This window comes from Pelodiscus sinensis, chromosome 5, assembly GCF_052426305.1.
Source record: "Pelodiscus sinensis isolate ZL-2025 chromosome 5, ASM5242630v1, whole genome shotgun sequence".
Taxonomy (NCBI): domain Eukaryota; kingdom Metazoa; phylum Chordata; order Testudines; family Trionychidae; genus Pelodiscus; species Pelodiscus sinensis.
Window position 1 is genome coordinate 104,822,276 of NC_143056.1, and position 13,715 is coordinate 104,835,990.

Below are 13,715 nucleotides of genomic sequence, written 5' to 3' on the forward strand. Positions count from 1 at the left end.
AAGTATATCGGAAGGACCCCAAGCTAGGAGATTGCTTTCTTAGTGGTGTCTACTTAGTGGCAGGTGTCAATAGCCCATGGCTGGAAGTAGCGTATGCTTTGCTCCCAAATAGCTGCAAATCGGGGGGGGGGGGTTATTGTAAACTGTACAGACTGCGTGAAACGTTTCTTCTCACCTCTTGTGCAGGAATCGGTGTTTCTAAAAGTAAGACTGTCCCAAAGGAACTCCTGTCCGTGGTGACGTACTCCAGGACGTGTGTCAGGTTTTTTAACGCATCTCTGAGGCCAGATAGGAATTTGTGCGAAGAAGTAGCTCGCAAGGAACCCCATGGAAGGAATGCAAAGCTAGAGCGTGGTGTCAACCGCATCACAGCTTTCCCCAGCCCATGTCTAGACGCACCCTAGATTGTCTTCCAAAACACCATCCTTGAGTAGGGCAATTGCTGAAAGGTAGAGAGCGCGTGAAACGGTTTGCTCCCTTCCAATGTAGGAATCGCTTTTGCTGAAAGTAAGCGTGTCCCAAGCAAATCCTGTACGGGAAGACGTTTATGGAGTACTTACGGAATCCGGTGACACAGGATCTTTAGGCACTCTAAGAATTTGTTCCACAAAGTCTCTCTGAAAGAAAAGGCATACAGGGGAATGCTAAGTTCGTGGCGGCTACGAGTCAAAGCTTTCTACAGCCGCATGGCTGGACGCAGCATAGCTTTTCTTCCAAAAGGTCTCCAAAGCAACTTTGTGGATGAGGGCAGCTGTTGAAACGTACAACTCGCGTGAACCTTTTAGTCTCAGAGCTAATGAAGGCACCGGATATTCAGAAAGTAAGACTATCCCCCGCGAATCCTAGACAAGAAGAGATAGCAGGGTACGCCAGACTAGGTGATAGCTCAGTAACGCATGTCTCAAGCAACATAAGAATTCGTGCAAAAAAGCATCTCGGAGGCCAACCTCATGGAGGGGACCCTGATCAAGTGGTAGTTTGCTAGTCTCCTCTTTCCACTGCCAGTGTCTGGAAGCCCCATAGATTTGTTTTGCACCAAAACGTCTCGAAATCAACTTCTTTGATAAGGGCAGGTGTTTAAATGTGCACAGTCCGTGAAAAGTTTGGACCCACGCATAAGGACGGAATGGGTTTTTCCTGCAAGGGAGACTGCCCGAAGGCACTCCTGACCGGGAAGAGAGGTGCGGTGTACTCTAGAACGTGTGACAGGCTTCAAGGCCTTTCTGAAGCAATCTAACAATTTGTGCGAAAAACAGCTCAGAGGGGGAACCCGCACATAGGGGACCGCCGAGCTAGTGGTTTCTAGCGAGTAGCAACTTTGCACAGCCACCAGCCTGGAAGCACCGTAGACTGTGTTCCAGAACCACACGAAATCAACTTCCTTCATTTCTGTTCAAATGTACAGCTGGCGTGAAAAGTTTCTTCTCAACTCTAAAAGGGCGGAGGGTCTTCGGAATGTCCCAAGCAGAGCCTGATCGTCAGGAGTTTTGTGGGGTACTCCAGACTGTGTGAGCTTTTTAAGGCATTTCTGAGGCACTCGTTAGAAAAAAAAGAAAATGGGTCGAAAAAGCACCGCGGCAGAAAAAAAGCTCATATCGCAGAATGCAGAGCGACTGGCGGCTATCTAGAATCAGCTTTCTTCAGGCAATCACTACAAACATCAGGGATTCGTGTTCCAAAACGTCTCCACGTCCACGTCCCCGAGCTGGGCAGTCATTTAAATATACAGACCGCGTGAAAACTTTGTGCTGCGCTCAAATGAAGAAACTTTTCACCCGAGCTGTACTGGTCAGCAATTGCCCGAAACAAGGAAGTTGATTCGCAGACGTGTTGGAACAGGCTCTAGAGCGTTTCCAGCACTATAGGGTTTTTTTTCCCCCTTAACGGAAGAATGGTCCAAGCCAGACCGGTAGGTGAGGCGCTCTGGGGCCGTCTCCAGAATGTGAGACAGGGTTTTACCGCATTGCTGAGGAAATAGAAGAAGTTAGGCGACAAAGTAGCTTCCTTGCAAGGAACCGCCATATCCTAAAATGCAGCTTTAGTGGTGTGTCTACCTAGTGTCAGCTCATGGCTGGCAGAACCATACAATTTGGTCTGCAAAACAAATTCTTTGCTGAGGGCAGATACTGAAATTTCAATTGAAAAGTTTCTTCTCAGCGCCAACGAAGGACTAGGTTTTTCGGATAAATACGCTGCCCCAGCAAAGGCAGCCTGATAAGAGATCCGTGGCAGTCTCAACCATGTGTGTGTGAGACAAAGCCGTCACTAGTAATAGAAGATTTGACGGTCACTTGTTGGTCACTAGCTAGTTGCAGTCTTCCAGGGAGGAATCTCGCACCCGCATGAAGAAAGCAGGATTAGGGACCAGCTGAAATGTTGACGAAAGAAGTCCCCTGGAATGCACAGGGTGCTGGACTCAAGTCCCCTCAACCCTGGGAGCAGTGGGGCAGCAGAGTCAAGTCAAGCTTTAACCTCTGCCCTGACCACCCTTCTCCCACTCCCAAAAGCACCTGGCACGTAGAGCAGTGGTTCCAGCTGCAGCCCCCTTGGATCCACAGGACCCTCTCCCACCCTTCACCTCTACCCCACAGCCCCCACCTCAGCTCTTCATGGGAACAGCGACTTGGAGCAAGGAGAGCACATGGAAGGGGACCCCCTCCTGTTGCCGACTCTCCCAGGGTGCTCTTTAGTCAAGTTGGGCCTCAGCCACAAACATTGACTAGATGAATCTCTGCAAACGTCAAGGCTATTTCGAGCTGGCGTCTTGGTTTGGGTAGTCTGCGTTTGATCGTTTCACCTCAGCATACTCCTCGAGTAGCTGTGGCTCAGCAGTAGCTCAGGATCTACCAGGAGAGCGTGAAGTCTCTGACATGCGATCTTGCTTGGTTGGGCCGGGACGCTAGTGACTGCAGGCAGGCCAGTGGCACTTCCCAGCACTGGCACGCTGCTCCTGCGCTCTGACTTGGAGCCGTCCCTTGGGAGCCTTCTGCTTGCTGTGCACGGTGTGGCAGGGAGAAGAAGAGGGAGGCGGCTGGTGTCAGGGTGTCCGTCCTCTGCCCCTCCCCCCTTCTCCGGTCTCCACACAGAGAGCATGGGACTTGAGAGAGCTCGGCAATGCAACTCGCTTTCACTCACACCCCGTGTGTTTCTTTGTCATTGTCCTTTCCCCACCACATAGAAGTTGCTACTTTTCCTGCTTGCCAAATGGGCTGTTTTTAGTTTTTGACTGGGGTGTGCCTTTCATACGTTGCATTCCTCTGCTGCTTAAATTTAATTCGTTGCGTAGTGATTGATAACGTGCCGGCATAATGGGCCTGATGGCAGTTGGGCTATTGGAGGTGGCTGGCATGTCCCTGAAGCCCCTGGCAGGGTAGGCCTAGGAGGTGTGGCTCCATGTGCGCTCCTTGCCTTACGTCGCAGTACCTGTAGTTCCCACCGATCGGCCATGAAGCGCTGTGGCTGTTTTGGGGACGCGGTGGGCGGAAAGGGGTTGAAAGGCTCCAGGCGCCACTGTTAGCAGCCGAGCTACTGCTTGTGACCACTGCTGCCCGAGACGAGATTTGTGGCATTCGCCAGCATGTGTAACAGATTTGAACGCATTTCTGAGGCAGTAGAAGCTGTCGAGTGAACAAGTATATCGGAAGGACCCCAAGCTAGGAGATTGCTTTCTTAGTGGTGTCTACTTAGTGGCAGGTGTCAATAGCCCATGGCTGGAAGTAGCGTATGCTTTGCTCCCAAATAGCTGCAAATCGGGGGGGGGGGGGTTATTGTAAACTGTACAGACTGCGTGAAACGTTTCTTCTCACCTCTTGTGCAGGAATCGGTGTTTCTAAAAGTAAGACTGTCCCAAAGGAACTCCTGTCCGTGGTGACGTACTCCAGGACGTGTGTCAGGTTTTTTAACGCATCTCTGAGGCCAGATAGGAATTTGTGCGAAGAAGTAGCTCGCAAGGAACCCCATGGAAGGAATGCAAAGCTAGAGCGTGGTGTCAACCGCATCACAGCTTTCCCCAGCCCATGTCTAGACGCACCCTAGATTGTCTTCCAAAACACCATCCTTGAGTAGGGCAATTGCTGAAAGGTAGAGAGCGCGTGAAACGGTTTGCTCCCTTCCAATGTAGGAATCGCTTTTGCTGAAAGTAAGCGTGTCCCAAGCAAATCCTGTACGGGAAGACGTTTATGGAGTACTTACGGAATCCGGTGACACAGGATCTTTAGGCACTCTAAGAATTTGTTCCACAAAGTCTCTCTGAAAGAAAAGGCATACAGGGGAATGCTAAGTTCGTGGCGGCTACGAGTCAAAGCTTTCTACAGCCCCATGGCTGGACGCAGCATAGCTTTTCTTCCAAAAGGTCTCCAAAGCAACTTTGTGGATGAGGGCAGCTGTTGAAACGTACAACTCGCGTGAACCTTTTAGTCTCAGAGCTACTGAAGGCACCGGATATTCAGAAAGTAAGACTATCCCCCGCGAATCCTAGACAAGAAGAGATAGCAGGGTACGCCAGACTAGGTGATAGCTCAGTAACGCATGTCTCAAGCAACATAAGAATTCGTGCAAAAAAGCATCTCGGAGGCCAACCTCATGGAGGGGACCCTGATCAAGTGGTAGTTTGCTAGTCTCCTCTTTCCACTGCCAGTGTCTGGAAGCACCATAGATTTGTTTTGCACCAAAACTTCTCGAAATCAACTTCTTTGCTAAGGGCAGGTGTTTAAATGTGCACAGTCCGTGAAAAGTTTGGACCCACGCATAAGGACGGAATGGGTTTTTCCTGCAAGGGAGACTGCCCGAAGGCACTCCTGACCGGGAAGAGAGGTGCGGTGTACTCTAGAACGTGTGACAGGCTTCAAGGCCTTTCTGAAGCAATCTAACAATTTGTGCGAAAAACAGCTCAGAGGGGGAACCCGCACATAGGGGACCGCCGAGCTAGTGGTTTCTAGCGAGTAGCAACTTTGCACAGCCACCAGCCTGGAAGCACCGTAGACTGTGTTCCAGAACCACACGAAATCAACTTCCTTCATTTCTGTTCAAATGTACAGCTGGCGTGAAAAGTTTCTTCTCAACTCTAAAAGGGCGGAGGGTCTTCGGAATGTCCCAAGCAGAGCCTGATCGTCAGGAGTTTTGTGGGGTACTCCAGACTGTGTAAGCTTTTTAAGGCATTTCTGAGGCAATCGTTAGAAAAAAAAGAAAATGGGTCGAAAAAGCACCGCGGCAGAAAAAAAGCTCATATCGCAGAATGCAGAGCGACTGGCGGCTATCTAGAATCAGCTTTCTTCAGGCAATCACTACAAACATCAGGGATTCGTGTTCCAAAACGTCTCCACGTCCACGTCCCCGAGCTGGGCAGTCATTTAAATATACAGACCGCGTGAAAACTTTGTGCTGCGCTCAAATGAAGAAACTTTTCACCCGAGCTGTACTGGTCAGCAATTGCCCGAATCAAGGAAGTTGATTCGCAGACGTGTTGGAACAGGCTCTAGAGCGTTTCCAGCACTATAGGGTTTTTTTTCCCCCTTAACGGAAGAATGGTCCAAGCCAGACCGGTAGGTGCGGCGCTCTGGGGCCGTCTCCAGAATGTGAGACAGGGTTTTACCGCATTGCTGAGGAAATAGAAGAAGTTAGGCGACAAAGTAGCTTCCTTGCAAGGAACCGCCATATCCTAAAATGCAGCTTTAGTGGTGTATCTACCTAGTGTCAGCTCATGGCTGGCAGAACCATACAATTTGGTCTGCAAAACAAATTCTTTGCTGAGGGCAGATACTGAAATTTCAATTGAAAAGTTTCTTCTCAGCGCCAACGAAGGACTAGGTTTTTCGGATAAATACGCTGCCCCAGCAAAGGCAGCCTGATAAGAGATCCGTGGCAGTCTCAACCATGTGTGTGTGAGACAAAGCCGTCACTAGTAATAGAAGATTTGACGGTCACTTGTTGGTCACTAGCTAGTTGCAGTCTTCCAGGGAGGAATCTCGCACCCGCATGAAGAAAGCAGGATTAGGGACCAGCTGAAATGTTGACGAAAGCCGTCCCCTGGAATGCACAGGGTGCTGGACTCAAGTCCCCTCAACCCTGGGAGCAGTGGGGCAGCAGAGTCAAGTCAAGCTTTAACCTCTGCCCTGACCACCCTTCTCCCACTCCCAAAAGCACCTGGCACGTAGAGCAGTGGTTCCAGGTGCTTTTGGGAGTGGGAGAAGCCCCCTTGGATCCACAGGACCCTCTCCCACCCTTCACCTCTACCCCACAGCCCCCACCTCAGCTCTTCATGGGAACAGCGACTTGGAGCAAGGAGAGCACATGGAAGGGGACCCCCTCCTGTTGCCGACTCTCCCAGGGTGCTCTTTAGTCAAGTTGGGCCTCAGCCACAAACATTGACTAGATGAATCTCTGCAAACGTCAAGGCTATTTCGAGCTGGCGTCTTGGTTTGGGTAGTCTGCGTTTGATCGTTTCACCTCAGCATACTCCTCGAGTAGCTGTGGCTCAGCAGTAGCTCAGGATCTAGCAGGAGAGCGTGAAGTCTCTGACATGCGATCTTGCTTGGTTGGGCCGGGACGCTAGTGACTGCAGGCAGGCCAGTGGCACTTCCCAGCACTGGCACGCTGCTCCTGCGCTCTGACTTGGAGCCGTCCCTTGGGAGCCTTCTGCTTGCTGTGCACGGTGTGGCAGGGAGAAGAAGAGGGAGGCGGCTGGTGTCAGGGTGTCCGTCCTCTGCCCCTCCCCCCTTCTCCGGTCTCCACACAGAGAGCATGGGACTTGAGAGAGCTCGGCAATGCAACTCGCTTTCACTCACACCCCGTGTGTTTCTTTGTCATTGTCCTTTCCCCACCACATAGAAGTTGCTACTTTTCCTGCTTGCCAAATGGGCTGTTTTTAGTTTTTGACTGGGGTGTGCCTTTCATACGTTGCATTCCTCTGCTGCTTAAATTTAATTCGTTGCGTAGTGATTGATAACGTGCCGGCATAATGGGCCTGATGGCAGTTGGGCTACTGGAGGTGGCTGGCATGTCCCTGCAGCCCCTGGCAGGGTAGGCCTAGGAGGTGTGGCTCCATGTGCGCTCCTTGCCTTACGTCGCAGTACCTGTAGTTCCCACCGATCGGCCATGAAGCGCTGTGGCTGTTTTGGGGACGCAGTGGGCGGAAAGGGGTTGAAAGGCTCCAGGCGCCACTGTTAGCAGCCGAGCTACTGCTGGTGACCACTGCTGCCCGAGACGAGATTTGTGGCATTCGCCAGCATGTGTAACAGATTTGAACGCATTTCTGAGGCAGTAGAAGCTGTCGAGTGAACAAGTATATCGGAAGGACCCCAAGCTAGGAGATTGCTTTCTTAGTGGTGGGGCCACTAAGTATAGTGGCAGGTGTCAATAGCCCATGGCTGGAAGTAGCGTATGCTTTGCTCCCAAATAGCTGCAAATCGGGGGGGTTATTGTAAACTGTACAGACTGCGTGAAACGTTTCTTCTCACCTCTTGTGCAGGAATCGGTGTTTCTAAAAGTAAGACTGTCCCAAAGGAACTCCTGTCCGCGGTGACGTACTCCAGGATGTGTGTCAGGTTTTTTAACGCATCTCTGAGGCCAGATAGGAATTTGTGCGAAGAAGTAGCTCGCAAGGAACCCCATGGAAGGCATGCAAAGCTAGAGCGTGGTGTCAACCGCATCACAGCTTTCCCCAGCCCATGTCTAGACGCACCCTAGATTGTCTTCCAAAACACCATCCTTGAGTAGGGCAATTGCTGAAAGGTAGAGAGCGCGTGAAACGGTTTGCTCCCTTCCAATGTAGGAATCGCTTTTGCTGAAAGTAAGCGTGTCCCAAGCAAATCCTGTACGGGAAGACGTTTATGGAGTACTTACGGAATCCGGTGACACAGGATCTTTAGGCACTCTAAGAATTTGTTCCACAAAGTCTCTCTGAAAGAAAAGGCATACAGGGGAATGCTAAGTTCGTGGCGGCTACGAGTCAAAGCTTTCTACAGCCCCATGGCTGGACGCAGCATAGCTTTTCTTCCAAAAGGTCTCCAAAGCAACTTTGTGGATGAGGGCAGCTGTTGAAACGTACAACTCGCGTGAACCTTTTAGTCTCAGAGCTAATGAAGGCACCGGATATTCAGAAAGTAAGACTATCCCCCGCGAATCCTAGACAAGAAGAGATAGCAGGGTACGCCAGACTAGGTGATAGCTCAGTAACGCATGTCTCAAGCAACATAAGAATTCGTGCAAAAAAGCATCTCGGAGGCCAACCTCATGGAGGGGACCCTGATCAAGTGGTAGTTTGCTAGTCTCCTCTTTCCACTGCCAGTGTCTGGAAGCACCATAGATTTGTTTTGCACCAAAACTTCTCGAAATCAACTTCTTTGCTAAGGGCAGGTGTTTAAATGTGCACAGTCCGTGAAAAGTTTGGACCCACGCATAAGGACGGAATGGGTTTTTCCTGCAAGGGAGACTGCCCGAAGGCACTCCTGACCGGGAAGAGAGGTGCGGTGTACTCTAGAACGTGTGACAGGCTTCAAGGCCTTTCTGAAGCAATCTAACAATTTGTGCGAAAAACAGCTCAGAGGGGGAACCCGAACATAGGGGACCGCCGAGCTAGTGGTTTCTAGCGAGTAGCAACTTTGCACAGCCACCAGCCTGGAAGCACCGTAGACTGTGTTCCAGAACCACACGAAATCAACTTCCTTCATTTCTGTTCAAATGTACAGCTGGCGTGAAAAGTTTCTTCTCAACTCTAAAAGGGCGGAGGGTCTTCGGAATGTCCCAAGCAGAGCCTGATCGTCAGGAGTTTTGTGGGGTACTCCAGACTGTGTAAGCTTTTTAAGGCATTTCTGAGGCAATCGTTAGAAAAAAAAGAAAATGGGTCGAAAAAGCACCGCGGCAGAAAAAAAGCTCATATCGCAGAATGCAGAGCGACTGGCGGCTATCTAGAATCAGCTTTCTTCAGGCAATCACTACAAACATCAGGGATTCGTGTTCCAAAACGTCTCCACGTCCACGTCCCCGAGCTGGGCAGTCATTTAAATATACAGACCGCGTGAAAACTTTGTGCTGCGCTCAAATGAAGAAACTTTTCACCCGAGCTGTACTGGTCAGCAATTGCCCGAATCAAGGAAGTTGATTCGCAGACGTGTTGGAACAGGCTCTAGAGCGTTTCCAGCACTATAGGGTTTTTTTTCCCCCTTAACGGAAGAATGGTCCAAGCCAGACCGGTAGGTGAGGCGCTCTGGGGCCGTCTCCAGAATGTGAGACAGGGTTTTACCGCATTGCTGAGGAAATAGAAGAAGTTAGGCGACAAAGTAGCTTCCTTGCAAGGAACCGCCATATCCTAAAATGCAGCTTTAGTGGTGTATCTACCTAGTGTCAGCTCATGGCTGGCAGAACCATACAATTTGGTCTGCAAAACAAATTCTTTGCTGAGGGCAGATACTGAAATTTCAATTGAAAAGTTTCTTCTCAGCGCCAACGAAGGACTAGGTTTTTCGGATAAATACGCTGCCCCAGCAAAGGCAGCCTGATAAGAGATCCGTGGCAGTCTCAACCATGTGTGTGTGAGACAAAGCCGTCACTAGTAATAGAAGATTTGACGGTCACTTGTTGGTCACTAGCTAGTTGCAGTCTTCCAGGGAGGAATCTCGCACCCGCATGAAGAAAGCAGGATTAGGGACCAGCTGAAATGTTGACGAAAGAAGTCCCCTGGAATGCACAGGGTGCTGGACTCAAGTCCCCTCAACCCTGGGAGCAGTGGGGCAGCAGAGTCAAGTCAAGCTTTAACCTCTGCCCTGACCACCCTTCTCCCACTCCCAAAAGCACCTGGCACGTAGAGCAGTGGTTCCAGGTGCTTTTGGGAGTGGGAGAAGCCCCCTTGGATCCACAGGACCCTCTCCCACCCTTCACCTCTACCCCACAGCCCCCACCTCAGCTCTTCATGGGAACAGCGACTTGGAGCAAGGAGAGCACATGGAAGGGGACCCCCTCCTGTTGCCGACTCTCCCAGGGTGCTCTTTAGTCAAGTTGGGCCTCAGCCACAAACATTGACTAGATGAATCTCTGCAAACGTCAAGGCTATTTCGAGCTGGCGTCTTGGTTTGGGTAGTCTGCGTTTGATCGTTTCACCTCAGCATACTCCTCGAGTAGCTGTGGCTCAGCAGTAGCTCAGGATCTAGCAGGAGAGCGTGAAGTCTCTGACATGCGATCTTGCTTGGTTGGGCCGGGACGCTAGTGACTGCAGGCAGGCCAGTGGCACTTCCCAGCACTGGCACGCTGCTCCTGCGCTCTGACTTGGAGCCGTCCCTTGGGAGCCTTCTGCTTGCTGTGCACGGTGTGGCAGGGAGAAGAAGAGGGAGGCGGCTGGTGTCAGGGTGTCCGTCCTCTGCCCCTCCCCCCTTCTCCGGTCTCCACACAGAGAGCATGGGACTTGAGAGAGCTCGGCAATGCAACTCGCTTTCACTCACACCCCGTGTGTTTCTTTGTCATTGTCCTTTCCCCACCACATAGAAGTTGCTACTTTTCCTGCTTGCCAAATGGGCTGTTTTTAGTTTTTGACTGGGGTGTGCCTTTCATACGTTGCATTCCTCTGCTGCTTAAATTTAATTCGTTGCGTAGTGATTGATAACGTGCCGGCATAATGGGCCTGATGGCAGTTGGGCTACTGGAGGTGGCTGGCATGTCCCTGCAGCCCCTGGCAGGGTAGGCCTAGGAGGTGTGGCTCCATGTGCGCTCCTTGCCTTACGTCGCAGTACCTGTAGTTCCCACCGATCGGCCATGAAGCGCTGTGGCTGTTTTGGGGACGCGGTGGGCGGAAAGGGGTTGAAAGGCTCCAGGCGCCACTGTTAGCAGCCGAGCTACTGCTGGTGACCACTGCTGCCCGAGACGAGATTTGTGGCATTCGCCAGCATGTGTAACAGATTTGAACGCATTTCTGAGGCAGTAGAAGCTGTCGAGTGAACAAGTATATCGGAAGGACCCCAAGCTAGGAGATTGCTTTCTTAGTGGTGGGGCCACTAAGTATAGTGGCAGGTGTCAATAGCCCATGGCTGGAAGTAGCGTATGCTTTGCTCCCAAATAGCTGCAAATCGGGGGGGTTATTGTAAACTGTACAGACTGCGTGAAACGTTTCTTCTCACCTCTTGTGCAGGAATCGGTGTTTCTAAAAGTAAGACTGTCCCAAAGGAACTCCTGTCCGCGGTGACGTACTCCAGGATGTGTGTCAGGTTTTTTAACGCATCTCTGAGGCCAGATAGGAATTTGTGCGAAGAAGTAGCTCGCAAGGAACCCCATGGAAGGCATGCAAAGCTAGAGCGTGGTGTCAACCGCATCACAGCTTTCCCCAGCCCATGTCTAGACGCACCCTAGATTGTCTTCCAAAACACCATCCTTGAGTAGGGCAATTGCTGAAAGGTAGAGAGCGCGTGAAACGGTTTGCTCCCTTCCAATGTAGGAATCGCTTTTGCTGAAAGTAAGCGTGTCCCAAGCAAATCCTGTACGGGAAGACGTTTATGGAGTACTTACGGAATCCGGTGACACAGGATCTTTAGGCACTCTAAGAATTTGTTCCACAAAGTCTCTCTGAAAGAAAAGGCATACAGGGGAATGCTAAGTTCGTGGCGGCTACGAGTCAAAGCTTTCTACAGCCCCATGGCTGGACGCAGCATAGCTTTTCTTCCAAAAGGTCTCCAAAGCAACTTTGTGGATGAGGGCAGCTGTTGAAACGTACAACTCGCGTGAACCTTTTAGTCTCAGAGCTAATGAAGGCACCGGATATTCAGAAAGTAAGACTATCCCCCGCGAATCCTAGACAAGAAGAGATAGCAGGGTACGCCAGACTAGGTGATAGCTCAGTAACGCATGTCTCAAGCAACATAAGAATTCGTGCAAAAAAGCATCTCGGAGGCCAACCTCATGGAGGGGACCCTGATCAAGTGGTAGTTTGCTAGTCTCCTCTTTCCACTGCCAGTGTCTGGAAGCACCATAGATTTGTTTTGCACCAAAACTTCTCGAAATCAACTTCTTTGCTAAGGGCAGGTGTTTAAATGTGCACAGTCCGTGAAAAGTTTGGACCCACGCATAAGGACGGAATGGGTTTTTCCTGCAAGGGAGACTGCCCGAAGGCACTCCTGACCGGGAAGAGAGGTGCGGTGTACTCTAGAACGTGTGACAGGCTTCAAGGCCTTTCTGAAGCAATCTAACAATTTGTGCGAAAAACAGCTCAGAGGGGGAACCCGAACATAGGGGACCGCCGAGCTAGTGGTTTCTAGCGAGTAGCAACTTTGCACAGCCACCAGCCTGGAAGCACCGTAGACTGTGTTCCAGAACCACACGAAATCAACTTCCTTCATTTCTGTTCAAATGTACAGCTGGCGTGAAAAGTTTCTTCTCAACTCTAAAAGGGCGGAGGGTCTTCGGAATGTCCCAAGCAGAGCCTGATCGTCAGGAGTTTTGTGGGGTACTCCAGACTGTGTAAGCTTTTTAAGGCATTTCTGAGGCAATCGTTAGAAAAAAAAGAAAATGGGTCGAAAAAGCACCGCGGCAGAAAAAAAGCTCATATCGCAGAATGCAGAGCGACTGGCGGCTATCTAGAATCAGCTTTCTTCAGGCAATCACTACAAACATCAGGGATTCGTGTTCCAAAACGTCTCCACGTCCACGTCCCCGAGCTGGGCAGTCATTTAAATATACAGACCGCGTGAAAACTTTGTGCTGCGCTCAAATGAAGAAACTTTTCACCCGAGCTGTACTGGTCAGTAATTGCCCGAAACAAGGAAGTTGATTCGCAGACGTGTTGGAACAGGCTCTAGAGCGTTTCCAGCACTATAGGGTTTTTTTTCCCCCTTAACGGAAGAATGGTCCAAGCCAGACCGGTAGGTGAGGCGCTCTGGGGCCGTCTCCAGAATGTGAGACAGGGTTTTACCGCATTGCTGAGGAAATAGAAGAAGTTAGGCGACAAAGTAGCTTCCTTGCAAGGAACCGCCATATCCTAAAATGCAGCTTTAGTGGTGTGTCTACCTAGTGTCAGCTCATGGCTGGCAGAACCATACAATTTGGTCTGCAAAACAAATTCTTTGCTGAGGGCAGATACTGAAATTTCAATTGAAAAGTTTCTTCTCAGCGCCAACGAAGGACTAGGTTTTTCGGATAAATACGCTGCCCCAGCAAAGGCAGCCTGATAAGAGATCCGTGGCAGTCTCAACCATGTGTGTGTGAGACAAAGCCGTCACTAGTAATAGAAGATTTGACGGACACTTGTTGGTCACTAGCTAGTTGCAGTCTTCCAGGGAGGAATCTCGCACCCGCATGAAGAAAGCAGGATTAGGGACCAGCTGAAATGTTGACGAAAGAAGTCCCCTGGAATGCACAGGGTGCTGGACTCAAGTCCCCTCAACTCTGGGAGCAGTGGGGCAGCAGAGTCAAGTCAAGCTTTAACCTCTGCCCTGACCACCCTTCTCCCACTCCCAAAAGCACCTGGCACGTAGAGCAGTGGTTCCAGCTGCAGCCCCCTTGGATCCACAGGACCCTCTCCCACCCTTCACCTCTACCCCACAGCCCCCACCTCAGCTCTTCATGGGAACAGCGACTTGGAGCAAGGAGAGCACATGGAAGGGGACCCCCTCCTGTTGCCGACTCTCCCAGGGTGCTCTTTAGTCAAGTTGGGCCTCAGCCACAAACATTGACTAGATGAATCTCTGCAAACGTCAAGGCTATTTCGAGCTGGCGTCTTGGTTTGGGTAGTCTGCGTTTGA